The sequence below is a fragment of the Anomaloglossus baeobatrachus genome, unplaced genomic scaffold (assembly GCF_048569485.1).
Source record: "Anomaloglossus baeobatrachus isolate aAnoBae1 unplaced genomic scaffold, aAnoBae1.hap1 Scaffold_3195, whole genome shotgun sequence".
NCBI lineage: Eukaryota > Metazoa > Chordata > Amphibia > Anura > Aromobatidae > Anomaloglossus > Anomaloglossus baeobatrachus.
The window spans coordinates 34811-61150 of NW_027442592.1; the positions used below are offsets into that span (position 1 = coordinate 34811).

The following is a 26340-nucleotide window of genomic DNA, read 5'->3' on the forward strand; positions in this document are numbered from 1 at the left end:
TTCGTCTTCTTGCTTCTTTCTGCCAAGCTCTTCTTCCGTCCGATCTCCCTCTTTCGGTCTCGGCTGGGCTTCGGAGCTTGTCTCCCTGATCGTATCTCGTCAAGTGTAGCTAGCTCAGTTTGTACTGATAAGAACAGATACTACACTTGATCTTAGCCAAAAGGCCGAGAAGCGATAACCAGAATTGGTTTGGGCCTCGAGTGGCACCCTGGCCTATGCCGGACACATCTTAGGGAGAGAGAGCGAGAGGGAGACAAACCCACGCCTACACAAGACATTTTGTCACCCAAGCCAACCCTTGAAAAGGCTGCTTTGCAGAGCCAAAACAAGAAGAATGGTGCGTTTTGCAGCCGCCGCCCACTGCAATGAATCTGAATAACTCCTCCTTTAGGGCGCAAGCAACTCCCCTCCCCCTTGCAGTCTTTCCAATTCACGATACAAAAAGACGGACAGGACAGGTTGCCTGACTTTCCGTCACTGCCACCCTTTGCCATCCTTACCCGTAGAAAGCCCTTTCATCATCCCCAAACCCTAATCTTTTCCCTTTCCTTCCCAGCCCCCAAACCCTGCCCTCTGTACCTTTCTCACCACCCGCTTCCCTTCTCCTGTCATCCCCCTACCACCCGGGAAAAAAAGAGATTGCCCCCTCCTTCCACTAGCCCACCCTCCCACCCAAAGAACAACTTCTTCTGCGCAGCTTGTTTTCTAGGCAGCAGCGCTATTGTGATGTCATCGGGGGGCATTGTGACAAGCCGCCAGTGTTCCGTCTCTTCATGTTGTGCACAGTTCAAACGGAAAATACATCAACAGGCAGACTACAGAAAAGCTTACTATCAAAGGTTAGAGGGGGGCTTTCTCAGAGGGCTTTTTACAGTTTTTCTATTCCCAATTAGCCGTTTAAGTGTACTTATTGAAAGTAGTAATTCTTTCATAGGCCGCCCTTTCTTAGTATTTGACGTTCCTTATATTGCGGTATGAGGCTTCGCAGTAGGTTGCAAACATTCATCACCCATGACTGTCCCCAATTGAGCTCAGAAGCTCAATGTCTATCATGACCTCTCTTTTAGAATGTCCAAGAGCAAGCAAACTATTCCTCCAGGAGAGGGCGCCAACAGACTACTAAAGAGATCATCATTACTCAAAGAAAACCCCAAAAACCAATGCATGATAGGAATAAACAGGTAACTTTCTTTGGAGTGGAAGCGGAGAGATCGCACCAGATGCCAATTCTAGATGTTATCACACCTGTGGTCACTGCAGCAGCAGGTGAATCCACTTTGTCCAAAAGGGATCTATTCCATTCAATTGCAAATGATCTAGATAAGACAGAGAACTGCAGCACGGGGACATAGCCGAGTTGGTCAGGTTGAGTGGTGATGAGTTTGCTATTTGGATGAATAAAGAAAGTCAAAAGTGTGAAAGATAAAAAACAAAAGGAGGAAGTGTGAAAAGTGAATGGGCCAAATTGAGGTGCATATGAAGACGTATGCTTTCTTCCAATTCATTAAATCGGGCTAATATGAATCAGGTGAATTGAGTTCTGCTTTTGGAAACTGGGTTAAGAAGGGGTGCACCGTTCCTGGAGGTACTGCAATACCAGGTCAATGCGTGGAGTGGACAGAGCAAGCTCTTTTTCCATCTCCCTGTTCTAAAAATCCATTTAATATATGGTCCCCAGATAGGGGACGTATCAGATATTAAACTGATAAGAACAGATACTACACTTGATCTTAGCCAAAAGGCCGAGAAGCGATAACCAGAATTGGTTTGGGCCTCGAGTGGCACCCTGGCCTATGCCGGACACATCTTAGGGAGAGAGAGCGAGAGGGAGACAAACCCACGCCTACACAAGACATTTTGTCACCCAAGCCAACCCTTGAAAAGGCTGCTTTGCAGAGCCAAAACAAGAAGAATGGTGCGTTTTGCAGCCGCCGCCCACTGCAATGAATCTGAATAACTCCTCCTTTAGGGCGCAAGCAACTCCCCTCCCCCTTGCAGTCTTTCCAATTCACGATACAAAAAGACGGACAGGACAGGTTGCCTGACTTTCCGTCACTGCCACCCTTTGCCATCCTTACCCGTAGAAAGCCCTTTCATCATCCCCAAACCCTAATCTTTTCCCTTTCCTTCCCAGCCCCCAAACCCTGCCCTCTGTACCTTTCTCACCACCCGCTTCCCTTCTCCTGTCATCCCCCTACCACCCGGGAAAAAAAGAGATTGCCCCCTCCTTCCACTAGCCCACCCTCCCACCCAAAGAACAACTTCTTCTGCGCAGCTTGTTTTCTAGGCAGCAGCGCTATTGTGATGTCATCGGGGGGCATTGTGACAAGCCGCCAGTGTTCCGTCTCTTCATGTTGTGCACAGTTCAAACGGAAAATACATCAACAGGCAGACTACAGAAAAGCTTACTATCAAAGGTTAGAGGGGGGCTTTCTCAGAGGGCTTTTTACAGTTTTTCTATTCCCAATTAGCCGTTTAAGTGTACTTATTGAAAGTAGTAATTCTTTCATAGGCCGCCCTTTCTTAGTATTTGACGTTCCTTATATTGCGGTATGAGGCTTCGCAGTAGGTTGCAAACATTCATCACCCATGACTGTCCCCAATTGAGCTCAGAAGCTCAATGTCTATCATGACCTCTCTTTTAGAATGTCCAAGAGCAAGCAAACTATTCCTCCAGGAGAGGGCGCCAACAGACTACTAAAGAGATCATCATTACTCAAAGAAAACCCCAAAAACCAATGCATGATAGGAATAAACAGGTAACTTTCTTTGGAGTGGAAGCGGAGAGATCGCACCAGATGCCAATTCTAGATGTTATCACACCTGTGGTCACTGCAGCAGCAGGTGAATCCACTTTGTCCAAAAGGGATCTATTCCATTCAATTGCAAATGATCTAGATAAGACAGAGAACTGCAGCACGGGGACATAGCCGAGTTGGTCAGGTTGAGTGGTGATGAGTTTGCTATTTGGATGAATAAAGAAAGTCAAAAGTGTGAAAGATAAAAAACAAAAGGAGGAAGTGTGAAAAGTGAATGGGCCAAATTGAGGTGCATATGAAGACGTATGCTTTCTTCCAATTCATTAAATCGGGCTAATATGAATCAGGTGAATTGAGTTCTGCTTTTGGAAACTGGGTTAAGAAGGGGTGCACCGTTCCTGGAGGTACTGCAATACCAGGTCAATGCGTGGAGTGGACAGAGCAAGCTCTTTTTCCATCTCCCTGTTCTAAAAATCCATTTAATATATGGTCCCCAGATAGGGGACGTATCAGATATTAAACTGATAAGAACAGATACTACACTTGATCTTAGCCAAAAGGCCGAGAAGCGATAACCAGAATTGGTTTGGGCCTCGAGTGGCACCCTGGCCTATGCCGGACACATCTTAGGGAGAGAGAGCGAGAGGGAGACAAACCCACGCCTACACAAGACATTTTGTCACCCAAGCCAACCCTTGAAAAGGCTGCTTTGCAGAGCCAAAACAAGAAGAATGGTGCGTTTTGCAGCCGCCGCCCACTGCAATGAATCTGAATAACTCCTCCTTTAGGGCGCAAGCAACTCCCCTCCCCCTTGCAGTCTTTCCAATTCACGATACAAAAAGACGGACAGGACAGGTTGCCTGACTTTCCGTCACTGCCACCCTTTGCCATCCTTACCCGTAGAAAGCCCTTTCATCATCCCCAAACCCTAATCTTTTCCCTTTCCTTCCCAGCCCCCAAACCCTGCCCTCTGTACCTTTCTCACCACCCGCTTCCCTTCTCCTGTCATCCCCCTACCACCCGGGAAAAAAAGAGATTGCCCCCTCCTTCCACTAGCCCACCCTCCCACCCAAAGAACAACTTCTTCTGCGCAGCTTGTTTTCTAGGCAGCAGCGCTATTGTGATGTCATCGGGGGGCATTGTGACAAGCCGCCAGTGTTCCGTCTCTTCATGTTGTGCACAGTTCAAACGGAAAATACATCAACAGGCAGACTACAGAAAAGCTTACTATCAAAGGTTAGAGGGGGGCTTTCTCAGAGGGCTTTTTACAGTTTTTCTATTCCCAATTAGCCGTTTAAGTGTACTTATTGAAAGTAGTAATTCTTTCATAGGCCGCCCTTTCTTAGTATTTGACGTTCCTTATATTGCGGTATGAGGCTTCGCAGTAGGTTGCAAACATTCATCACCCATGACTGTCCCCAATTGAGCTCAGAAGCTCAATGTCTATCATGACCTCTCTTTTAGAATGTCCAAGAGCAAGCAAACTATTCCTCCAGGAGAGGGCGCCAACAGACTACTAAAGAGATCATCATTACTCAAAGAAAACCCCAAAAACCAATGCATGATAGGAATAAACAGGTAACTTTCTTTGGAGTGGAAGCGGAGAGATCGCACCAGATGCCAATTCTAGATGTTATCACACCTGTGGTCACTGCAGCAGCAGGTGAATCCACTTTGTCCAAAAGGGATCTATTCCATTCAATTGCAAATGATCTAGATAAGACAGAGAACTGCAGCACGGGGACATAGCCGAGTTGGTCAGGTTGAGTGGTGATGAGTTTGCTATTTGGATGAATAAAGAAAGTCAAAAGTGTGAAAGATAAAAAACAAAAGGAGGAAGTGTGAAAAGTGAATGGGCCAAATTGAGGTGCATATGAAGACGTATGCTTTCTTCCAATTCATTAAATCGGGCTAATATGAATCAGGTGAATTGAGTTCTGCTTTTGGAAACTGGGTTAAGAAGGGGTGCACCGTTCCTGGAGGTACTGCAATACCAGGTCAATGCGTGGAGTGGACAGAGCAAGCTCTTTTTCCATCTCCCTGTTCTAAAAATCCATTTAATATATGGTCCCCAGATAGGGGACGTATCAGATATTAAACTGATAAGAACAGATACTACACTTGATCTTAGCCAAAAGGCCGAGAAGCGATAACCAGAATTGGTTTGGGCCTCGAGTGGCACCCTGGCCTATGCCGGACACATCTTAGGGAGAGAGAGCGAGAGGGAGACAAACCCACGCCTACACAAGACATTTTGTCACCCAAGCCAACCCTTGAAAAGGCTGCTTTGCAGAGCCAAAACAAGAAGAATGGTGCGTTTTGCAGCCGCCGCCCACTGCAATGAATCTGAATAACTCCTCCTTTAGGGCGCAAGCAACTCCCCTCCCCCTTGCAGTCTTTCCAATTCACGATACAAAAAGACGGACAGGACAGGTTGCCTGACTTTCCGTCACTGCCACCCTTTGCCATCCTTACCCGTAGAAAGCCCTTTCATCATCCCCAAACCCTAATCTTTTCCCTTTCCTTCCCAGCCCCCAAACCCTGCCCTCTGTACCTTTCTCACCACCCGCTTCCCTTCTCCTGTCATCCCCCTACCACCCGGGAAAAAAAGAGATTGCCCCCTCCTTCCACTAGCCCACCCTCCCACCCAAAGAACAACTTCTTCTGCGCAGCTTGTTTTCTAGGCAGCAGCGCTATTGTGATGTCATCGGGGGGCATTGTGACAAGCCGCCAGTGTTCCGTCTCTTCATGTTGTGCACAGTTCAAACGGAAAATACATCAACAGGCAGACTACAGAAAAGCTTACTATCAAAGGTTAGAGGGGGGCTTTCTCAGAGGGCTTTTTACAGTTTTTCTATTCCCAATTAGCCGTTTAAGTGTACTTATTGAAAGTAGTAATTCTTTCATAGGCCGCCCTTTCTTAGTATTTGACGTTCCTTATATTGCGGTATGAGGCTTCGCAGTAGGTTGCAAACATTCATCACCCATGACTGTCCCCAATTGAGCTCAGAAGCTCAATGTCTATCATGACCTCTCTTTTAGAATGTCCAAGAGCAAGCAAACTATTCCTCCAGGAGAGGGCGCCAACAGACTACTAAAGAGATCATCATTACTCAAAGAAAACCCCAAAAACCAATGCATGATAGGAATAAACAGGTAACTTTCTTTGGAGTGGAAGCGGAGAGATCGCACCAGATGCCAATTCTAGATGTTATCACACCTGTGGTCACTGCAGCAGCAGGTGAATCCACTTTGTCCAAAAGGGATCTATTCCATTCAATTGCAAATGATCTAGATAAGACAGAGAACTGCAGCACGGGGACATAGCCGAGTTGGTCAGGTTGAGTGGTGATGAGTTTGCTATTTGGATGAATAAAGAAAGTCAAAAGTGTGAAAGATAAAAAACAAAAGGAGGAAGTGTGAAAAGTGAATGGGCCAAATTGAGGTGCATATGAAGACGTATGCTTTCTTCCAATTCATTAAATCGGGCTAATATGAATCAGGTGAATTGAGTTCTGCTTTTGGAAACTGGGTTAAGAAGGGGTGCACCGTTCCTGGAGGTACTGCAATACCAGGTCAATGCGTGGAGTGGACAGAGCAAGCTCTTTTTCCATCTCCCTGTTCTAAAAATCCATTTAATATATGGTCCCCAGATAGGGGACGTATCAGATATTAAACTGATAAGAACAGATACTACACTTGATCTTAGCCAAAAGGCCGAGAAGCGATAACCAGAATTGGTTTGGGCCTCGAGTGGCACCCTGGCCTATGCCGGACACATCTTAGGGAGAGAGAGCGAGAGGGAGACAAACCCACGCCTACACAAGACATTTTGTCACCCAAGCCAACCCTTGAAAAGGCTGCTTTGCAGAGCCAAAACAAGAAGAATGGTGCGTTTTGCAGCCGCCGCCCACTGCAATGAATCTGAATAACTCCTCCTTTAGGGCGCAAGCAACTCCCCTCCCCCTTGCAGTCTTTCCAATTCACGATACAAAAAGACGGACAGGACAGGTTGCCTGACTTTCCGTCACTGCCACCCTTTGCCATCCTTACCCGTAGAAAGCCCTTTCATCATCCCCAAACCCTAATCTTTTCCCTTTCCTTCCCAGCCCCCAAACCCTGCCCTCTGTACCTTTCTCACCACCCGCTTCCCTTCTCCTGTCATCCCCCTACCACCCGGGAAAAAAAGAGATTGCCCCCTCCTTCCACTAGCCCACCCTCCCACCCAAAGAACAACTTCTTCTGCGCAGCTTGTTTTCTAGGCAGCAGCGCTATTGTGATGTCATCGGGGGGCATTGTGACAAGCCGCCAGTGTTCCGTCTCTTCATGTTGTGCACAGTTCAAACGGAAAATACATCAACAGGCAGACTACAGAAAAGCTTACTATCAAAGGTTAGAGGGGGGCTTTCTCAGAGGGCTTTTTACAGTTTTTCTATTCCCAATTAGCCGTTTAAGTGTACTTATTGAAAGTAGTAATTCTTTCATAGGCCGCCCTTTCTTAGTATTTGACGTTCCTTATATTGCGGTATGAGGCTTCGCAGTAGGTTGCAAACATTCATCACCCATGACTGTCCCCAATTGAGCTCAGAAGCTCAATGTCTATCATGACCTCTCTTTTAGAATGTCCAAGAGCAAGCAAACTATTCCTCCAGGAGAGGGCGCCAACAGACTACTAAAGAGATCATCATTACTCAAAGAAAACCCCAAAAACCAATGCATGATAGGAATAAACAGGTAACTTTCTTTGGAGTGGAAGCGGAGAGATCGCACCAGATGCCAATTCTAGATGTTATCACACCTGTGGTCACTGCAGCAGCAGGTGAATCCACTTTGTCCAAAAGGGATCTATTCCATTCAATTGCAAATGATCTAGATAAGACAGAGAACTGCAGCACGGGGACATAGCCGAGTTGGTCAGGTTGAGTGGTGATGAGTTTGCTATTTGGATGAATAAAGAAAGTCAAAAGTGTGAAAGATAAAAAACAAAAGGAGGAAGTGTGAAAAGTGAATGGGCCAAATTGAGGTGCATATGAAGACGTATGCTTTCTTCCAATTCATTAAATCGGGCTAATATGAATCAGGTGAATTGAGTTCTGCTTTTGGAAACTGGGTTAAGAAGGGGTGCACCGTTCCTGGAGGTACTGCAATACCAGGTCAATGCGTGGAGTGGACAGAGCAAGCTCTTTTTCCATCTCCCTGTTCTAAAAATCCATTTAATATATGGTCCCCAGATAGGGGACGTATCAGATATTAAACTGATAAGAACAGATACTACACTTGATCTTAGCCAAAAGGCCGAGAAGCGATAACCAGAATTGGTTTGGGCCTCGAGTGGCACCCTGGCCTATGCCGGACACATCTTAGGGAGAGAGAGCGAGAGGGAGACAAACCCACGCCTACACAAGACATTTTGTCACCCAAGCCAACCCTTGAAAAGGCTGCTTTGCAGAGCCAAAACAAGAAGAATGGTGCGTTTTGCAGCCGCCGCCCACTGCAATGAATCTGAATAACTCCTCCTTTAGGGCGCAAGCAACTCCCCTCCCCCTTGCAGTCTTTCCAATTCACGATACAAAAAGACGGACAGGACAGGTTGCCTGACTTTCCGTCACTGCCACCCTTTGCCATCCTTACCCGTAGAAAGCCCTTTCATCATCCCCAAACCCTAATCTTTTCCCTTTCCTTCCCAGCCCCCAAACCCTGCCCTCTGTACCTTTCTCACCACCCGCTTCCCTTCTCCTGTCATCCCCCTACCACCCGGGAAAAAAAGAGATTGCCCCCTCCTTCCACTAGCCCACCCTCCCACCCAAAGAACAACTTCTTCTGCGCAGCTTGTTTTCTAGGCAGCAGCGCTATTGTGATGTCATCGGGGGGCATTGTGACAAGCCGCCAGTGTTCCGTCTCTTCATGTTGTGCACAGTTCAAACGGAAAATACATCAACAGGCAGACTACAGAAAAGCTTACTATCAAAGGTTAGAGGGGGGCTTTCTCAGAGGGCTTTTTACAGTTTTTCTATTCCCAATTAGCCGTTTAAGTGTACTTATTGAAAGTAGTAATTCTTTCATAGGCCGCCCTTTCTTAGTATTTGACGTTCCTTATATTGCGGTATGAGGCTTCGCAGTAGGTTGCAAACATTCATCACCCATGACTGTCCCCAATTGAGCTCAGAAGCTCAATGTCTATCATGACCTCTCTTTTAGAATGTCCAAGAGCAAGCAAACTATTCCTCCAGGAGAGGGCGCCAACAGACTACTAAAGAGATCATCATTACTCAAAGAAAACCCCAAAAACCAATGCATGATAGGAATAAACAGGTAACTTTCTTTGGAGTGGAAGCGGAGAGATCGCACCAGATGCCAATTCTAGATGTTATCACACCTGTGGTCACTGCAGCAGCAGGTGAATCCACTTTGTCCAAAAGGGATCTATTCCATTCAATTGCAAATGATCTAGATAAGACAGAGAACTGCAGCACGGGGACATAGCCGAGTTGGTCAGGTTGAGTGGTGATGAGTTTGCTATTTGGATGAATAAAGAAAGTCAAAAGTGTGAAAGATAAAAAACAAAAGGAGGAAGTGTGAAAAGTGAATGGGCCAAATTGAGGTGCATATGAAGACGTATGCTTTCTTCCAATTCATTAAATCGGGCTAATATGAATCAGGTGAATTGAGTTCTGCTTTTGGAAACTGGGTTAAGAAGGGGTGCACCGTTCCTGGAGGTACTGCAATACCAGGTCAATGCGTGGAGTGGACAGAGCAAGCTCTTTTTCCATCTCCCTGTTCTAAAAATCCATTTAATATATGGTCCCCAGATAGGGGACGTATCAGATATTAAACTGATAAGAACAGATACTACACTTGATCTTAGCCAAAAGGCCGAGAAGCGATAACCAGAATTGGTTTGGGCCTCGAGTGGCACCCTGGCCTATGCCGGACACATCTTAGGGAGAGAGAGCGAGAGGGAGACAAACCCACGCCTACACAAGACATTTTGTCACCCAAGCCAACCCTTGAAAAGGCTGCTTTGCAGAGCCAAAACAAGAAGAATGGTGCGTTTTGCAGCCGCCGCCCACTGCAATGAATCTGAATAACTCCTCCTTTAGGGCGCAAGCAACTCCCCTCCCCCTTGCAGTCTTTCCAATTCACGATACAAAAAGACGGACAGGACAGGTTGCCTGACTTTCCGTCACTGCCACCCTTTGCCATCCTTACCCGTAGAAAGCCCTTTCATCATCCCCAAACCCTAATCTTTTCCCTTTCCTTCCCAGCCCCCAAACCCTGCCCTCTGTACCTTTCTCACCACCCGCTTCCCTTCTCCTGTCATCCCCCTACCACCCGGGAAAAAAAGAGATTGCCCCCTCCTTCCACTAGCCCACCCTCCCACCCAAAGAACAACTTCTTCTGCGCAGCTTGTTTTCTAGGCAGCAGCGCTATTGTGATGTCATCGGGGGGCATTGTGACAAGCCGCCAGTGTTCCGTCTCTTCATGTTGTGCACAGTTCAAACGGAAAATACATCAACAGGCAGACTACAGAAAAGCTTACTATCAAAGGTTAGAGGGGGGCTTTCTCAGAGGGCTTTTTACAGTTTTTCTATTCCCAATTAGCCGTTTAAGTGTACTTATTGAAAGTAGTAATTCTTTCATAGGCCGCCCTTTCTTAGTATTTGACGTTCCTTATATTGCGGTATGAGGCTTCGCAGTAGGTTGCAAACATTCATCACCCATGACTGTCCCCAATTGAGCTCAGAAGCTCAATGTCTATCATGACCTCTCTTTTAGAATGTCCAAGAGCAAGCAAACTATTCCTCCAGGAGAGGGCGCCAACAGACTACTAAAGAGATCATCATTACTCAAAGAAAACCCCAAAAACCAATGCATGATAGGAATAAACAGGTAACTTTCTTTGGAGTGGAAGCGGAGAGATCGCACCAGATGCCAATTCTAGATGTTATCACACCTGTGGTCACTGCAGCAGCAGGTGAATCCACTTTGTCCAAAAGGGATCTATTCCATTCAATTGCAAATGATCTAGATAAGACAGAGAACTGCAGCACGGGGACATAGCCGAGTTGGTCAGGTTGAGTGGTGATGAGTTTGCTATTTGGATGAATAAAGAAAGTCAAAAGTGTGAAAGATAAAAAACAAAAGGAGGAAGTGTGAAAAGTGAATGGGCCAAATTGAGGTGCATATGAAGACGTATGCTTTCTTCCAATTCATTAAATCGGGCTAATATGAATCAGGTGAATTGAGTTCTGCTTTTGGAAACTGGGTTAAGAAGGGGTGCACCGTTCCTGGAGGTACTGCAATACCAGGTCAATGCGTGGAGTGGACAGAGCAAGCTCTTTTTCCATCTCCCTGTTCTAAAAATCCATTTAATATATGGTCCCCAGATAGGGGACGTATCAGATATTAAACTGATAAGAACAGATACTACACTTGATCTTAGCCAAAAGGCCGAGAAGCGATAACCAGAATTGGTTTGGGCCTCGAGTGGCACCCTGGCCTATGCCGGACACATCTTAGGGAGAGAGAGCGAGAGGGAGACAAACCCACGCCTACACAAGACATTTTGTCACCCAAGCCAACCCTTGAAAAGGCTGCTTTGCAGAGCCAAAACAAGAAGAATGGTGCGTTTTGCAGCCGCCGCCCACTGCAATGAATCTGAATAACTCCTCCTTTAGGGCGCAAGCAACTCCCCTCCCCCTTGCAGTCTTTCCAATTCACGATACAAAAAGACGGACAGGACAGGTTGCCTGACTTTCCGTCACTGCCACCCTTTGCCATCCTTACCCGTAGAAAGCCCTTTCATCATCCCCAAACCCTAATCTTTTCCCTTTCCTTCCCAGCCCCCAAACCCTGCCCTCTGTACCTTTCTCACCACCCGCTTCCCTTCTCCTGTCATCCCCCTACCACCCGGGAAAAAAAGAGATTGCCCCCTCCTTCCACTAGCCCACCCTCCCACCCAAAGAACAACTTCTTCTGCGCAGCTTGTTTTCTAGGCAGCAGCGCTATTGTGATGTCATCGGGGGGCATTGTGACAAGCCGCCAGTGTTCCGTCTCTTCATGTTGTGCACAGTTCAAACGGAAAATACATCAACAGGCAGACTACAGAAAAGCTTACTATCAAAGGTTAGAGGGGGGCTTTCTCAGAGGGCTTTTTACAGTTTTTCTATTCCCAATTAGCCGTTTAAGTGTACTTATTGAAAGTAGTAATTCTTTCATAGGCCGCCCTTTCTTAGTATTTGACGTTCCTTATATTGCGGTATGAGGCTTCGCAGTAGGTTGCAAACATTCATCACCCATGACTGTCCCCAATTGAGCTCAGAAGCTCAATGTCTATCATGACCTCTCTTTTAGAATGTCCAAGAGCAAGCAAACTATTCCTCCAGGAGAGGGCGCCAACAGACTACTAAAGAGATCATCATTACTCAAAGAAAACCCCAAAAACCAATGCATGATAGGAATAAACAGGTAACTTTCTTTGGAGTGGAAGCGGAGAGATCGCACCAGATGCCAATTCTAGATGTTATCACACCTGTGGTCACTGCAGCAGCAGGTGAATCCACTTTGTCCAAAAGGGATCTATTCCATTCAATTGCAAATGATCTAGATAAGACAGAGAACTGCAGCACGGGGACATAGCCGAGTTGGTCAGGTTGAGTGGTGATGAGTTTGCTATTTGGATGAATAAAGAAAGTCAAAAGTGTGAAAGATAAAAAACAAAAGGAGGAAGTGTGAAAAGTGAATGGGCCAAATTGAGGTGCATATGAAGACGTATGCTTTCTTCCAATTCATTAAATCGGGCTAATATGAATCAGGTGAATTGAGTTCTGCTTTTGGAAACTGGGTTAAGAAGGGGTGCACCGTTCCTGGAGGTACTGCAATACCAGGTCAATGCGTGGAGTGGACAGAGCAAGCTCTTTTTCCATCTCCCTGTTCTAAAAATCCATTTAATATATGGTCCCCAGATAGGGGACGTATCAGATATTAAACTGATAAGAACAGATACTACACTTGATCTTAGCCAAAAGGCCGAGAAGCGATAACCAGAATTGGTTTGGGCCTCGAGTGGCACCCTGGCCTATGCCGGACACATCTTAGGGAGAGAGAGCGAGAGGGAGACAAACCCACGCCTACACAAGACATTTTGTCACCCAAGCCAACCCTTGAAAAGGCTGCTTTGCAGAGCCAAAACAAGAAGAATGGTGCGTTTTGCAGCCGCCGCCCACTGCAATGAATCTGAATAACTCCTCCTTTAGGGCGCAAGCAACTCCCCTCCCCCTTGCAGTCTTTCCAATTCACGATACAAAAAGACGGACAGGACAGGTTGCCTGACTTTCCGTCACTGCCACCCTTTGCCATCCTTACCCGTAGAAAGCCCTTTCATCATCCCCAAACCCTAATCTTTTCCCTTTCCTTCCCAGCCCCCAAACCCTGCCCTCTGTACCTTTCTCACCACCCGCTTCCCTTCTCCTGTCATCCCCCTACCACCCGGGAAAAAAAGAGATTGCCCCCTCCTTCCACTAGCCCACCCTCCCACCCAAAGAACAACTTCTTCTGCGCAGCTTGTTTTCTAGGCAGCAGCGCTATTGTGATGTCATCGGGGGGCATTGTGACAAGCCGCCAGTGTTCCGTCTCTTCATGTTGTGCACAGTTCAAACGGAAAATACATCAACAGGCAGACTACAGAAAAGCTTACTATCAAAGGTTAGAGGGGGGCTTTCTCAGAGGGCTTTTTACAGTTTTTCTATTCCCAATTAGCCGTTTAAGTGTACTTATTGAAAGTAGTAATTCTTTCATAGGCCGCCCTTTCTTAGTATTTGACGTTCCTTATATTGCGGTATGAGGCTTCGCAGTAGGTTGCAAACATTCATCACCCATGACTGTCCCCAATTGAGCTCAGAAGCTCAATGTCTATCATGACCTCTCTTTTAGAATGTCCAAGAGCAAGCAAACTATTCCTCCAGGAGAGGGCGCCAACAGACTACTAAAGAGATCATCATTACTCAAAGAAAACCCCAAAAACCAATGCATGATAGGAATAAACAGGTAACTTTCTTTGGAGTGGAAGCGGAGAGATCGCACCAGATGCCAATTCTAGATGTTATCACACCTGTGGTCACTGCAGCAGCAGGTGAATCCACTTTGTCCAAAAGGGATCTATTCCATTCAATTGCAAATGATCTAGATAAGACAGAGAACTGCAGCACGGGGACATAGCCGAGTTGGTCAGGTTGAGTGGTGATGAGTTTGCTATTTGGATGAATAAAGAAAGTCAAAAGTGTGAAAGATAAAAAACAAAAGGAGGAAGTGTGAAAAGTGAATGGGCCAAATTGAGGTGCATATGAAGACGTATGCTTTCTTCCAATTCATTAAATCGGGCTAATATGAATCAGGTGAATTGAGTTCTGCTTTTGGAAACTGGGTTAAGAAGGGGTGCACCGTTCCTGGAGGTACTGCAATACCAGGTCAATGCGTGGAGTGGACAGAGCAAGCTCTTTTTCCATCTCCCTGTTCTAAAAATCCATTTAATATATGGTCCCCAGATAGGGGACGTATCAGATATTAAACTGATAAGAACAGATACTACACTTGATCTTAGCCAAAAGGCCGAGAAGCGATAACCAGAATTGGTTTGGGCCTCGAGTGGCACCCTGGCCTATGCCGGACACATCTTAGGGAGAGAGAGCGAGAGGGAGACAAACCCACGCCTACACAAGACATTTTGTCACCCAAGCCAACCCTTGAAAAGGCTGCTTTGCAGAGCCAAAACAAGAAGAATGGTGCGTTTTGCAGCCGCCGCCCACTGCAATGAATCTGAATAACTCCTCCTTTAGGGCGCAAGCAACTCCCCTCCCCCTTGCAGTCTTTCCAATTCACGATACAAAAAGACGGACAGGACAGGTTGCCTGACTTTCCGTCACTGCCACCCTTTGCCATCCTTACCCGTAGAAAGCCCTTTCATCATCCCCAAACCCTAATCTTTTCCCTTTCCTTCCCAGCCCCCAAACCCTGCCCTCTGTACCTTTCTCACCACCCGCTTCCCTTCTCCTGTCATCCCCCTACCACCCGGGAAAAAAAGAGATTGCCCCCTCCTTCCACTAGCCCACCCTCCCACCCAAAGAACAACTTCTTCTGCGCAGCTTGTTTTCTAGGCAGCAGCGCTATTGTGATGTCATCGGGGGGCATTGTGACAAGCCGCCAGTGTTCCGTCTCTTCATGTTGTGCACAGTTCAAACGGAAAATACATCAACAGGCAGACTACAGAAAAGCTTACTATCAAAGGTTAGAGGGGGGCTTTCTCAGAGGGCTTTTTACAGTTTTTCTATTCCCAATTAGCCGTTTAAGTGTACTTATTGAAAGTAGTAATTCTTTCATAGGCCGCCCTTTCTTAGTATTTGACGTTCCTTATATTGCGGTATGAGGCTTCGCAGTAGGTTGCAAACATTCATCACCCATGACTGTCCCCAATTGAGCTCAGAAGCTCAATGTCTATCATGACCTCTCTTTTAGAATGTCCAAGAGCAAGCAAACTATTCCTCCAGGAGAGGGCGCCAACAGACTACTAAAGAGATCATCATTACTCAAAGAAAACCCCAAAAACCAATGCATGATAGGAATAAACAGGTAACTTTCTTTGGAGTGGAAGCGGAGAGATCGCACCAGATGCCAATTCTAGATGTTATCACACCTGTGGTCACTGCAGCAGCAGGTGAATCCACTTTGTCCAAAAGGGATCTATTCCATTCAATTGCAAATGATCTAGATAAGACAGAGAACTGCAGCACGGGGACATAGCCGAGTTGGTCAGGTTGAGTGGTGATGAGTTTGCTATTTGGATGAATAAAGAAAGTCAAAAGTGTGAAAGATAAAAAACAAAAGGAGGAAGTGTGAAAAGTGAATGGGCCAAATTGAGGTGCATATGAAGACGTATGCTTTCTTCCAATTCATTAAATCGGGCTAATATGAATCAGGTGAATTGAGTTCTGCTTTTGGAAACTGGGTTAAGAAGGGGTGCACCGTTCCTGGAGGTACTGCAATACCAGGTCAATGCGTGGAGTGGACAGAGCAAGCTCTTTTTCCATCTCCCTGTTCTAAAAATCCATTTAATATATGGTCCCCAGATAGGGGACGTATCAGATATTAAACTGATAAGAACAGATACTACACTTGATCTTAGCCAAAAGGCCGAGAAGCGATAACCAGAATTGGTTTGGGCCTCGAGTGGCACCCTGGCCTATGCCGGACACATCTTAGGGAGAGAGAGCGAGAGGGAGACAAACCCACGCCTACACAAGACATTTTGTCACCCAAGCCAACCCTTGAAAAGGCTGCTTTGCAGAGCCAAAACAAGAAGAATGGTGCGTTTTGCAGCCGCCGCCCACTGCAATGAATCTGAATAACTCCTCCTTTAGGGCGCAAGCAACTCCCCTCCCCCTTGCAGTCTTTCCAATTCACGATACAAAAAGACGGACAGGACAGGTTGCCTGACTTTCCGTCACTGCCACCCTTTGCCATCCTTACCCGTAGAAAGCCCTTTCATCATCCCCAAACCCTAATCTTTTCCCTTTCCTTCCCAGCCCCCAAACCCTGCCCTCTGTACCTTTCTCACCACCCGCTTCCCTTCTCCTGTCATCCCCCTACCACCCGGGAAAAAAAGAGATTGCCCCCTCCTTCCACTAGCCCACCCTCCCACCCAAAGAACAACTTCTTCTGCGCAGCTTGTTTTCTAGGCAGCAGCGCTATTGTGATGTCATCGGGGGGCATTGTGACAAGCCGCCAGTGTTCCGTCTCTTCATGTTGTGCACAGTTCAAACGGAAAATACATCAACAGGCAGACTACAGAAAAGCTTACTATCAAAGGTTAGAGGGGGGCTTTCTCAGAGGGCTTTTTACAGTTTTTCTATTCCCAATTAGCCGTTTAAGTGTACTTATTGAAAGTAGTAATTCTTTCATAGGCCGCCCTTTCTTAGTATTTGACGTTCCTTATATTGCGGTATGAGGCTTCGCAGTAGGTTGCAAACATTCATCACCCATGACTGTCCCCAATTGAGCTCAGAAGCTCAATGTCTATCATGACCTCTCTTTTAGAATGTCCAAGAGCAAGCAAACTATTCCTCCAGGAGAGGGCGCCAACAGACTACTAAAGAGATCATCATTACTCAAAGAAAACCCCAAAAACCAATGCATGATAGGAATAAACAGGTAACTTTCTTTGGAGTGGAAGCGGAGAGATCGCACCAGATGCCAATTCTAGATGTTATCACACCTGTGGTCACTGCAGCAGCAGGTGAATCCACTTTGTCCAAAAGGGATCTATTCCATTCAATTGCAAATGATCTAGATAAGACAGAGAACTGCAGCACGGGGACATAGCCGAGTTGGTCAGGTTGAGTGGTGATGAGTTTGCTATTTGGATGAATAAAGAAAGTCAAAAGTGTGAAAGATAAAAAACAAAAGGAGGAAGTGTGAAAAGTGAATGGGCCAAATTGAGGTGCATATGAAGACGTATGCTTTCTTCCAATTCATTAAATCGGGCTAATATGAATCAGGTGAATTGAGTTCTGCTTTTGGAAACTGGGTTAAGAAGGGGTGCACCGTTCCTGGAGGTACTGCAATACCAGGTCAATGCGTGGAGTGGACAGAGCAAGCTCTTTTTCCATCTCCCTGTTCTAAAAATCCATTTAATATATGGTCCCCAGATAGGGGACGTATCAGATATTAAACTGATAAGAACAGATACTACACTTGATCTTAGCCAAAAGGCCGAGAAGCGATAACCAGAATTGGTTTGGGCCTCGAGTGGCACCCTGGCCTATGCCGGACACATCTTAGGGAGAGAGAGCGAGAGGGAGACAAACCCACGCCTACACAAGACATTTTGTCACCCAAGCCAACCCTTGAAAAGGCTGCTTTGCAGAGCCAAAACAAGAAGAATGGTGCGTTTTGCAGCCGCCGCCCACTGCAATGAATCTGAATAACTCCTCCTTTAGGGCGCAAGCAACTCCCCTCCCCCTTGCAGTCTTTCCAATTCACGATACAAAAAGACGGACAGGACAGGTTGCCTGACTTTCCGTCACTGCCACCCTTTGCCATCCTTACCCGTAGAAAGCCCTTTCATCATCCCCAAACCCTAATCTTTTCCCTTTCCTTCCCAGCCCCCAAACCCTGCCCTCTGTACCTTTCTCACCACCCGCTTCCCTTCTCCTGTCATCCCCCTACCACCCGGGAAAAAAAGAGATTGCCCCCTCCTTCCACTAGCCCACCCTCCCACCCAAAGAACAACTTCTTCTGCGCAGCTTGTTTTCTAGGCAGCAGCGCTATTGTGATGTCATCGGGGGGCATTGTGACAAGCCGCCAGTGTTCCGTCTCTTCATGTTGTGCACAGTTCAAACGGAAAATACATCAACAGGCAGACTACAGAAAAGCTTACTATCAAAGGTTAGAGGGGGGCTTTCTCAGAGGGCTTTTTACAGTTTTTCTATTCCCAATTAGCCGTTTAAGTGTACTTATTGAAAGTAGTAATTCTTTCATAGGCCGCCCTTTCTTAGTATTTGACGTTCCTTATATTGCGGTATGAGGCTTCGCAGTAGGTTGCAAACATTCATCACCCATGACTGTCCCCAATTGAGCTCAGAAGCTCAATGTCTATCATGACCTCTCTTTTAGAATGTCCAAGAGCAAGCAAACTATTCCTCCAGGAGAGGGCGCCAACAGACTACTAAAGAGATCATCATTACTCAAAGAAAACCCCAAAAACCAATGCATGATAGGAATAAACAGGTAACTTTCTTTGGAGTGGAAGCGGAGAGATCGCACCAGATGCCAATTCTAGATGTTATCACACCTGTGGTCACTGCAGCAGCAGGTGAATCCACTTTGTCCAAAAGGGATCTATTCCATTCAATTGCAAATGATCTAGATAAGACAGAGAACTGCAGCACGGGGACATAGCCGAGTTGGTCAGGTTGAGTGGTGATGAGTTTGCTATTTGGATGAATAAAGAAAGTCAAAAGTGTGAAAGATAAAAAACAAAAGGAGGAAGTGTGAAAAGTGAATGGGCCAAATTGAGGTGCATATGAAGACGTATGCTTTCTTCCAATTCATTAAATCGGGCTAATATGAATCAGGTGAATTGAGTTCTGCTTTTGGAAACTGGGTTAAGAAGGGGTGCACCGTTCCTGGAGGTACTGCAATACCAGGTCAATGCGTGGAGTGGACAGAGCAAGCTCTTTTTCCATCTCCCTGTTCTAAAAATCCATTTAATATATGGTCCCCAGATAGGGGACGTATCAGATATTAAACTGATAAGAACAGATACTACACTTGATCTTAGCCAAAAGGCCGAGAAGCGATAACCAGAATTGGTTTGGGCCTCGAGTGGCACCCTGGCCTATGCCGGACACATCTTAGGGAGAGAGAGCGAGAGGGAGACAAACCCACGCCTACACAAGACATTTTGTCACCCAAGCCAACCCTTGAAAAGGCTGCTTTGCAGAGCCAAAACAAGAAGAATGGTGCGTTTTGCAGCCGCCGCCCACTGCAATGAATCTGAATAACTCCTCCTTTAGGGCGCAAGCAACTCCCCTCCCCCTTGCAGTCTTTCCAATTCACGATACAAAAAGACGGACAGGACAGGTTGCCTGACTTTCCGTCACTGCCACCCTTTGCCATCCTTACCCGTAGAAAGCCCTTTCATCATCCCCAAACCCTAATCTTTTCCCTTTCCTTCCCAGCCCCCAAACCCTGCCCTCTGTACCTTTCTCACCACCCGCTTCCCTTCTCCTGTCATCCCCCTACCACCCGGGAAAAAAAGAGATTGCCCCCTCCTTCCACTAGCCCACCCTCCCACCCAAAGAACAACTTCTTCTGCGCAGCTTGTTTTCTAGGCAGCAGCGCTATTGTGATGTCATCGGGGGGCATTGTGACAAGCCGCCAGTGTTCCGTCTCTTCATGTTGTGCACAGTTCAAACGGAAAATACATCAACAGGCAGACTACAGAAAAGCTTACTATCAAAGGTTAGAGGGGGGCTTTCTCAGAGGGCTTTTTACAGTTTTTCTATTCCCAATTAGCCGTTTAAGTGTACTTATTGAAAGTAGTAATTCTTTCATAGGCCGCCCTTTCTTAGTATTTGACGTTCCTTATATTGCGGTATGAGGCTTCGCAGTAGGTTGCAAACATTCATCACCCATGACTGTCCCCAATTGAGCTCAGAAGCTCAATGTCTATCATGACCTCTCTTTTAGAATGTCCAAGAGCAAGCAAACTATTCCTCCAGGAGAGGGCGCCAACAGACTACTAAAGAGATCATCATTACTCAAAGAAAACCCCAAAAACCAATGCATGATAGGAATAAACAGGTAACTTTCTTTGGAGTGGAAGCGGAGAGATCGCACCAGATGCCAATTCTAGATGTTATCACACCTGTGGTCACTGCAGCAGCAGGTGAATCCACTTTGTCCAAAAGGGATCTATTCCATTCAATTGCAAATGATCTAGATAAGACAGAGAACTGCAGCACGGGGACATAGCCGAGTTGGTCAGGTTGAGTGGTGATGAGTTTGCTATTTGGATGAATAAAGAAAGTCAAAAGTGTGAAAGATAAAAAACAAAAGGAGGAAGTGTGAAAAGTGAATGGGCCAAATTGAGGTGCATATGAAGACGTATGCTTTCTTCCAATTCATTAAATCGGGCTAATATGAATCAGGTGAATTGAGTTCTGCTTTTGGAAACTGGGTTAAGAAGGGGTGCACCGTTCCTGGAGGTACTGCAATACCAGGTCAATGCGTGGAGTGGACAGAGCAAGCTCTTTTTCCATCTCCCTGTTCTAAAAATCCATTTAATATATGGTCCCCAGATAGGGGACGTATCAGATATTAAACTGATAAGAACAGATTTTTTGATTTAATGAAGCTTTCCAAAGCACCGCAAAAATGCATGACCGAAGTCACACCAAAAACAGTGCAAAGGCTAGGATTCGTGTGGAACCCTCCGTGAGAAGAGGATCCCCAAAAATCAACCCCGTCCCTCCGAGCCAGAAGGCCACAGCGAGGGTCAGGGATCTTCGGTGCTCCCCCAAGCCGAAGCCTGGTTGAGCCTTGTTGTTGCTCCCAGCGTCCACCGAGGCATCTTACCCAAGTGGAGTAGGGAGCTACTAGTCGTTGGTTTCGCAGCCGAGACTGCCCGGACCGTCAACCGGTGTTGGTTTCTCAGCCCAAGGCTGACCGGACCTCCAACCGGGTGTTGGTTTCTCAGCCCAAGGCTGACCGGACCTCCAACCGGGTGTTGGTTTCTCAGCCCAAGGCTAACCGGACCTCCAACCGGGTGTTGGTTTCTCAGCCAAAGCTGACCCGGACCTCCAACCGGGTGTTGGTTTCTCAGCCCAAAGCTGACCGGACCTCCAACCGGGATTATAAAAATTTCCCTTCTTAGCCAGAAGGCCGGGATAGGGCAATATGCTTGGAAAGTATGAATAGGCAATGCGCGGCGTGCGTCAGAGTCTGAGGCTTACTAGGGTCCCAACCTAGCAAGTTCAGACTCCCTCCAGGGTGTCCATTCCTGGGGCACATTGCACCATAACCCCCACACTTACTCAGTCTAATAGCCTCGATCCTGGTAGGGCCATGGTTTCCTCTAGATGGATATACTATCCTCCCAAAGTACTAACAAGCGCAACCTTCCAGTGTGCATTGCATCATTGTACTAAGGTGGCCGGAGCCTTAAACCACCTTTTCGAACGATACTACACTTGATCTTAGCCAAAAGGCCGAGAAGCGATAACCAGAATTGGTTTGGGCCTCGAGTGGCACCCTGGCCTATGCCGGACACATCTTAGGGAGAGAGAGCGAGAGGGAGACAAACCCACGCCTACACAAGACATTTTGTCACCCAAGCCAACCCTTGAAAAGGCTGCTTTGCAGAGCCAAAACAAGAAGAATGGTGCGTTTTGCAGCCGCCGCCCACTGCAATGAATCTGAATAACTCCTCCTTTAGGGCGCAAGCAACTCCCCTCCCCCTTGCAGTCTTTCCAATTCACGATACAAAAAGACGGACAGGACAGGTTGCCTGACTTTCCGTCACTGCCACCCTTTGCCATCCTTACCCGTAGAAAGCCCTTTCATCATCCCCAAACCCTAATCTTTTCCCTTTCCTTCCCAGCCCCCAAACCCTGCCCTCTGTACCTTTCTCACCACCCGCTTCCCTTCTCCTGTCATCCCCCTACCACCCGGGAAAAAAAGAGATTGCCCCCTCCTTCCACTAGCCCACCCTCCCACCCAAAGAACAACTTCTTCTGCGCAGCTTGTTTTCTAGGCAGCAGCGCTATTGTGATGTCATCGGGGGGCATTGTGACAAGCCGCCAGTGTTCCGTCTCTTCATGTTGTGCACAGTTCAAACGGAAAATACATCAACAGGCAGACTACAGAAAAGCTTACTATCAAAGGTTAGAGGGGGGCTTTCTCAGAGGGCTTTTTACAGTTTTTCTATTCCCAATTAGCCGTTTAAGTGTACTTATTGAAAGTAGTAATTCTTTCATAGGCCGCCCTTTCTTAGTATTTGACGTTCCTTATATTGCGGTATGAGGCTTCGCAGTAGGTTGCAAACATTCATCACCCATGACTGTCCCCAATTGAGCTCAGAAGCTCAATGTCTATCATGACCTCTCTTTTAGAATGTCCAAGAGCAAGCAAACTATTCCTCCAGGAGAGGGCGCCAACAGACTACTAAAGAGATCATCATTACTCAAAGAAAACCCCAAAAACCAATGCATGATAGGAATAAACAGGTAACTTTCTTTGGAGTGGAAGCGGAGAGATCGCACCAGATGCCAATTCTAGATGTTATCACACCTGTGGTCACTGCAGCAGCAGGTGAATCCACTTTGTCCAAAAGGGATCTATTCCATTCAATTGCAAATGATCTAGATAAGACAGAGAACTGCAGCACGGGGACATAGCCGAGTTGGTCAGGTTGAGTGGTGATGAGTTTGCTATTTGGATGAATAAAGAAAGTCAAAAGTGTGAAAGATAAAAAACAAAAGGAGGAAGTGTGAAAAGTGAATGGGCCAAATTGAGGTGCATATGAAGACGTATGCTTTCTTCCAATTCATTAAATCGGGCTAATATGAATCAGGTGAATTGAGTTCTGCTTTTGGAAACTGGGTTAAGAAGGGGTGCACCGTTCCTGGAGGTACTGCAATACCAGGTCAATGCGTGGAGTGGACAGAGCAAGCTCTTTTTCCATCTCCCTGTTCTAAAAATCCATTTAATATATGGTCCCCAGATAGGGGACGTATCAGATATTAAACTGATAAGAACAGATACTACACTTGATCTTAGCCAAAAGGCCGAGAAGCGATAACCAGAATTGGTTTGGGCCTCGAGTGGCACCCTGGCCTATGCCGGACACATCTTAGGGAGAGAGAGCGAGAGGGAGACAAACCCACGCCTACACAAGACATTTTGTCACCCAAGCCAACCCTTGAAAAGGCTGCTTTGCAGAGCCAAAACAAGAAGAATGGTGCGTTTTGCAGCCGCCGCCCACTGCAATGAATCTGAATAACTCCTCCTTTAGGGCGCAAGCAACTCCCCTCCCCCTTGCAGTCTTTCCAATTCACGATACAAAAAGACGGACAGGACAGGTTGCCTGACTTTCCGTCACTGCCACCCTTTGCCATCCTTACCCGTAGAAAGCCCTTTCATCATCCCCAAACCCTAATCTTTTCCCTTTCCTTCCCAGCCCCCAAACCCTGCCCTCTGTACCTTTCTCACCACCCGCTTCCCTTCTCCTGTCATCCCCCTACCACCCGGGAAAAAAAGAGATTGCCCCCTCCTTCCACTAGCCCACCCTCCCACCCAAAGAACAACTTCTTCTGCGCAGCTTGTTTTCTAGGCAGCAGCGCTATTGTGATGTCATCGGGGGGCATTGTGACAAGCCGCCAGTGTTCCGTCTCTTCATGTTGTGCACAGTTCAAACGGAAAATACATCAACAGGCAGACTACAGAAAAGCTTACTATCAAAGGTTAGAGGGGGGCTTTCTCAGAGGGCTTTTTACAGTTTTTCTATTCCCAATTAGCCGTTTAAGTGTACTTATTGAAAGTAGTAATTCTTTCATAGGCCGCCCTTTCTTAGTATTTGACGTTCCTTATATTGCGGTATGAGGCTTCGCAGTAGGTTGCAAACATTCATCACCCATGACTGTCCCCAATTGAGCTCAGAAGCTCAATGTCTATCATGACCTCTCTTTTAGAATGTCCAAGAGCAAGCAAACTATTCCTCCAGGAGAGGGCGCCAACAGACTACTAAAGAGATCATCATTACTCAAAGAAAACCCCAAAAACCAATGCATGATAGGAATAAACAGGTAACTTTCTTTGGAGTGGAAGCGGAGAGATCGCACCAGATGCCAATTCTAGATGTTATCACACCTGTGGTCACTGCAGCAGCAGGTGAATCCACTTTGTCCAAAAGGGATCTATTCCATTCAATTGCAAATGATCTAGATAAGACAGAGAACTGCAGCACGGGGACATAGCCGAGTTGGTCAGGTTGAGTGGTGATGAGTTTGCTATTTGGATGAATAAAGAAAGTCAAAAGTGTGAAAGATAAAAAACAAAAGGAGGAAGTGTGAAAAGTGAATGGGCCAAATTGAGGTGCATATGAAGACGTATGCTTTCTTCCAATTCATTAAATCGGGCTAATATGAATCAGGTGAATTGAGTTCTGCTTTTGGAAACTGGGTTAAGAAGGGGTGCACCGTTCCTGGAGGTACTGCAATACCAGGTCAATGCGTGGAGTGGACAGAGCAAGCTCTTTTTCCATCTCCCTGTTCTAAAAATCCATTTAATATATGGTCCCCAGATAGGGGACGTATCAGATATTAAACTGATAAGAACAGATTTTTGATTTAACAGCATCTTTATTATCATGCACTACTCACAAAAAGGTAACAAACCGTGTACAGTGCCGCAGCCCCGTACACACAGAACTATACAATCCTTCTTACATAGCCATAGAGTACGACGCACTAAACTATACATCACACTCCTATGCTTATCCATAACACTCAAGCTGAAAGAAAAAGTTAGACAATAAATAACGACGAACCGGCGATTGGGGGATGGGGGTAGGGGAAAAGGGGGATAGGGTGGGGAAATCACAGGCCCGAAGCTTTATTGAAAGACGCACATAACGGGAAAAGGAGGGAGGGGGCATGGAAGAGGTCTAAACCTCCTCCTCGGCGCTGTCGTCCGGACTGTCCATGATGGAATAGTCTCTGAGCAGGCTGTGGATCAGCCTGCGGCAATCCTGGATAGACATCCTCTCCCTCTTCAAGATGAGCCGGTTCCTGGCGACCCAAATAGCGTCCTTAAAGCAGTTCATAAGGCGCCAAGCCTCCTGGATGGCTCCAACGGTGTGAGTCCCAGGGAAGAGTCCATAAAGTACGGAATGGTACGATAGGCTCCCTCTGGGGACGGAGTTCCTCAGGTCATCCTCCAGGGCAACCAACAGGCGCTGTGCGAAACGGCAGTCCCAAAAGGCGTGCAGCGATGTTTCCTCCACGAAGGGGCACCTTGGGCAGTACCGGGTTTTGCACAGGTTCCGGGCGTGCATGAATGACCGGACGGGCAGTCCGCCCTGTATCGCCATCCATGACAAGTCCTTGTGCCCGTTGGTCAATCCAGCCGATGACACGTTTGTCCAAACAGTCTCCAGTGTGTCGTGATGAAGTCCTGGAATGTTCTCCATTTCGTCCTTGGCTCTGATGAGTTTGTGGATAGTCTTTGGCTTCCACAAATCAGGCTTGAGTCCCTCCAGTTGGTGTTCCCTCACAAACCGAACCACGTCTCCGTAGAACCATGGCGCCGTCCAGTTGTAGGGGAAGGAGCTGTCCCACTTGTCCCAGCCTAACCGTCTCCAAAGGGGGAGCAGGAAGAAGCGAGACATGGACCCACCCGCGGAACCTCTCTTGACTCGCAGAGTTCGGCGAACGCAGTCACATACGAAGGAGGATCGCAGGAGGGTGGGGATATCGGGTACGCCCTTCCCACCCTTGCGAGGATCCTTGTACATGATGCTCCGCTTTACTCTGTCCATCTTGGATCCCCAGACAAAACGAAACACCGTCCTGGTAATGGCCCTGCACACGGTGGCAAGGGGGGGCCAGGCCTGGGCCGTGTACTGCAGCACGGGCAGTACCTCGTTACGCAGGACCAGTGCTTTGCCCTCACAGGTGAGGCGTCTGAGGCTCCACAGACCGATCCGTTGGGTGATCTTGGTCAAGCGTTCCTCCCAGGACTTGAGGGCTGCTCCTTCCTTCCCGAACCAGACTCCAAGAACCTTGATGAAATCCGGCTGGATGCTGAAAGGGAAGGGGGCGGAAGAGGCCGGCTGCCAGTCCCCGAAGAGCATGGCTTCCGACTTCCCGCAGTTGACTTTGGCTCCCGAAGCCCGTCCGAAGGTCTCACAGGTCTGGACGAGGGTGTCAACTGAGCGCCGGTCCGCGCAGAAGACGGTCACGTCATCCATGTAGAGCGAGCACTTGACCTCGAAGCGTTCTGGTCCTGGTGCGGTGATCCCTCTGAT

General features: G+C 47.2%; 14 non-coding genes and 3 pseudogenes across 14 annotated transcripts; all 17 read right to left on the reverse strand.

Annotated features, from left to right (window-relative positions):
* Positions 1 to 72: 72 nt before the first annotated feature.
* On the reverse strand, positions 73 to 176 carry LOC142269395 (U2 spliceosomal RNA; annotated as a pseudogene).
* A 1387-nt stretch (positions 177 to 1563) lies between these two features.
* LOC142269415 (U2 spliceosomal RNA) lies at positions 1564 to 1754 on the reverse strand. Its single transcript, XR_012734880.1, has one exon. It is a non-coding gene; the product is annotated as a U2 spliceosomal RNA (small nuclear RNA).
* A 1387-nt stretch (positions 1755 to 3141) lies between these two features.
* Positions 3142 to 3332, reverse strand: LOC142269416 (U2 spliceosomal RNA). The gene has a single exon (XR_012734881.1). It is a non-coding gene; the product is annotated as a U2 spliceosomal RNA (small nuclear RNA).
* A 1387-nt stretch (positions 3333 to 4719) lies between these two features.
* Positions 4720 to 4910, reverse strand: LOC142269417 (U2 spliceosomal RNA). The gene has a single exon (XR_012734882.1). It is a non-coding gene; the product is annotated as a U2 spliceosomal RNA (small nuclear RNA).
* A 1387-nt stretch (positions 4911 to 6297) lies between these two features.
* LOC142269418 (U2 spliceosomal RNA) lies at positions 6298 to 6488 on the reverse strand. Its single transcript, XR_012734883.1, has one exon. It is a non-coding gene; the product is annotated as a U2 spliceosomal RNA (small nuclear RNA).
* Positions 6489 to 7875: 1387 nt separating this feature from the next.
* Positions 7876 to 8066, reverse strand: LOC142269419 (U2 spliceosomal RNA). Its single transcript, XR_012734884.1, has one exon. It is a non-coding gene; the product is annotated as a U2 spliceosomal RNA (small nuclear RNA).
* A 1387-nt stretch (positions 8067 to 9453) lies between these two features.
* LOC142269420 (U2 spliceosomal RNA) lies at positions 9454 to 9644 on the reverse strand. The gene has a single exon (XR_012734885.1). It is a non-coding gene; the product is annotated as a U2 spliceosomal RNA (small nuclear RNA).
* Positions 9645 to 11031: 1387 nt separating this feature from the next.
* LOC142269421 (U2 spliceosomal RNA) lies at positions 11032 to 11222 on the reverse strand. The gene has a single exon (XR_012734886.1). It is a non-coding gene; the product is annotated as a U2 spliceosomal RNA (small nuclear RNA).
* Positions 11223 to 12609: 1387 nt separating this feature from the next.
* LOC142269422 (U2 spliceosomal RNA) lies at positions 12610 to 12800 on the reverse strand. Its single transcript, XR_012734887.1, has one exon. It is a non-coding gene; the product is annotated as a U2 spliceosomal RNA (small nuclear RNA).
* A 1387-nt stretch (positions 12801 to 14187) lies between these two features.
* LOC142269424 (U2 spliceosomal RNA) lies at positions 14188 to 14378 on the reverse strand. The gene has a single exon (XR_012734888.1). It is a non-coding gene; the product is annotated as a U2 spliceosomal RNA (small nuclear RNA).
* Positions 14379 to 15765: 1387 nt separating this feature from the next.
* On the reverse strand, positions 15766 to 15956 carry LOC142269425 (U2 spliceosomal RNA). Its single transcript, XR_012734889.1, has one exon. It is a non-coding gene; the product is annotated as a U2 spliceosomal RNA (small nuclear RNA).
* A 1387-nt stretch (positions 15957 to 17343) lies between these two features.
* On the reverse strand, positions 17344 to 17534 carry LOC142269427 (U2 spliceosomal RNA). Its single transcript, XR_012734891.1, has one exon. It is a non-coding gene; the product is annotated as a U2 spliceosomal RNA (small nuclear RNA).
* A 1387-nt stretch (positions 17535 to 18921) lies between these two features.
* LOC142269428 (U2 spliceosomal RNA) lies at positions 18922 to 19112 on the reverse strand. Its single transcript, XR_012734892.1, has one exon. It is a non-coding gene; the product is annotated as a U2 spliceosomal RNA (small nuclear RNA).
* A 1387-nt stretch (positions 19113 to 20499) lies between these two features.
* On the reverse strand, positions 20500 to 20696 carry LOC142269455 (U2 spliceosomal RNA). Its single transcript, XR_012734915.1, has one exon. It is a non-coding gene; the product is annotated as a U2 spliceosomal RNA (small nuclear RNA).
* A 697-nt stretch (positions 20697 to 21393) lies between these two features.
* Positions 21394 to 21535, reverse strand: LOC142269398 (U2 spliceosomal RNA; annotated as a pseudogene).
* A 1387-nt stretch (positions 21536 to 22922) lies between these two features.
* Positions 22923 to 23113, reverse strand: LOC142269429 (U2 spliceosomal RNA). The gene has a single exon (XR_012734893.1). It is a non-coding gene; the product is annotated as a U2 spliceosomal RNA (small nuclear RNA).
* Positions 23114 to 24500: 1387 nt separating this feature from the next.
* On the reverse strand, positions 24501 to 24704 carry LOC142269453 (U2 spliceosomal RNA; annotated as a pseudogene).
* Between the last annotated feature and the right edge of the window lie 1636 nt (positions 24705 to 26340).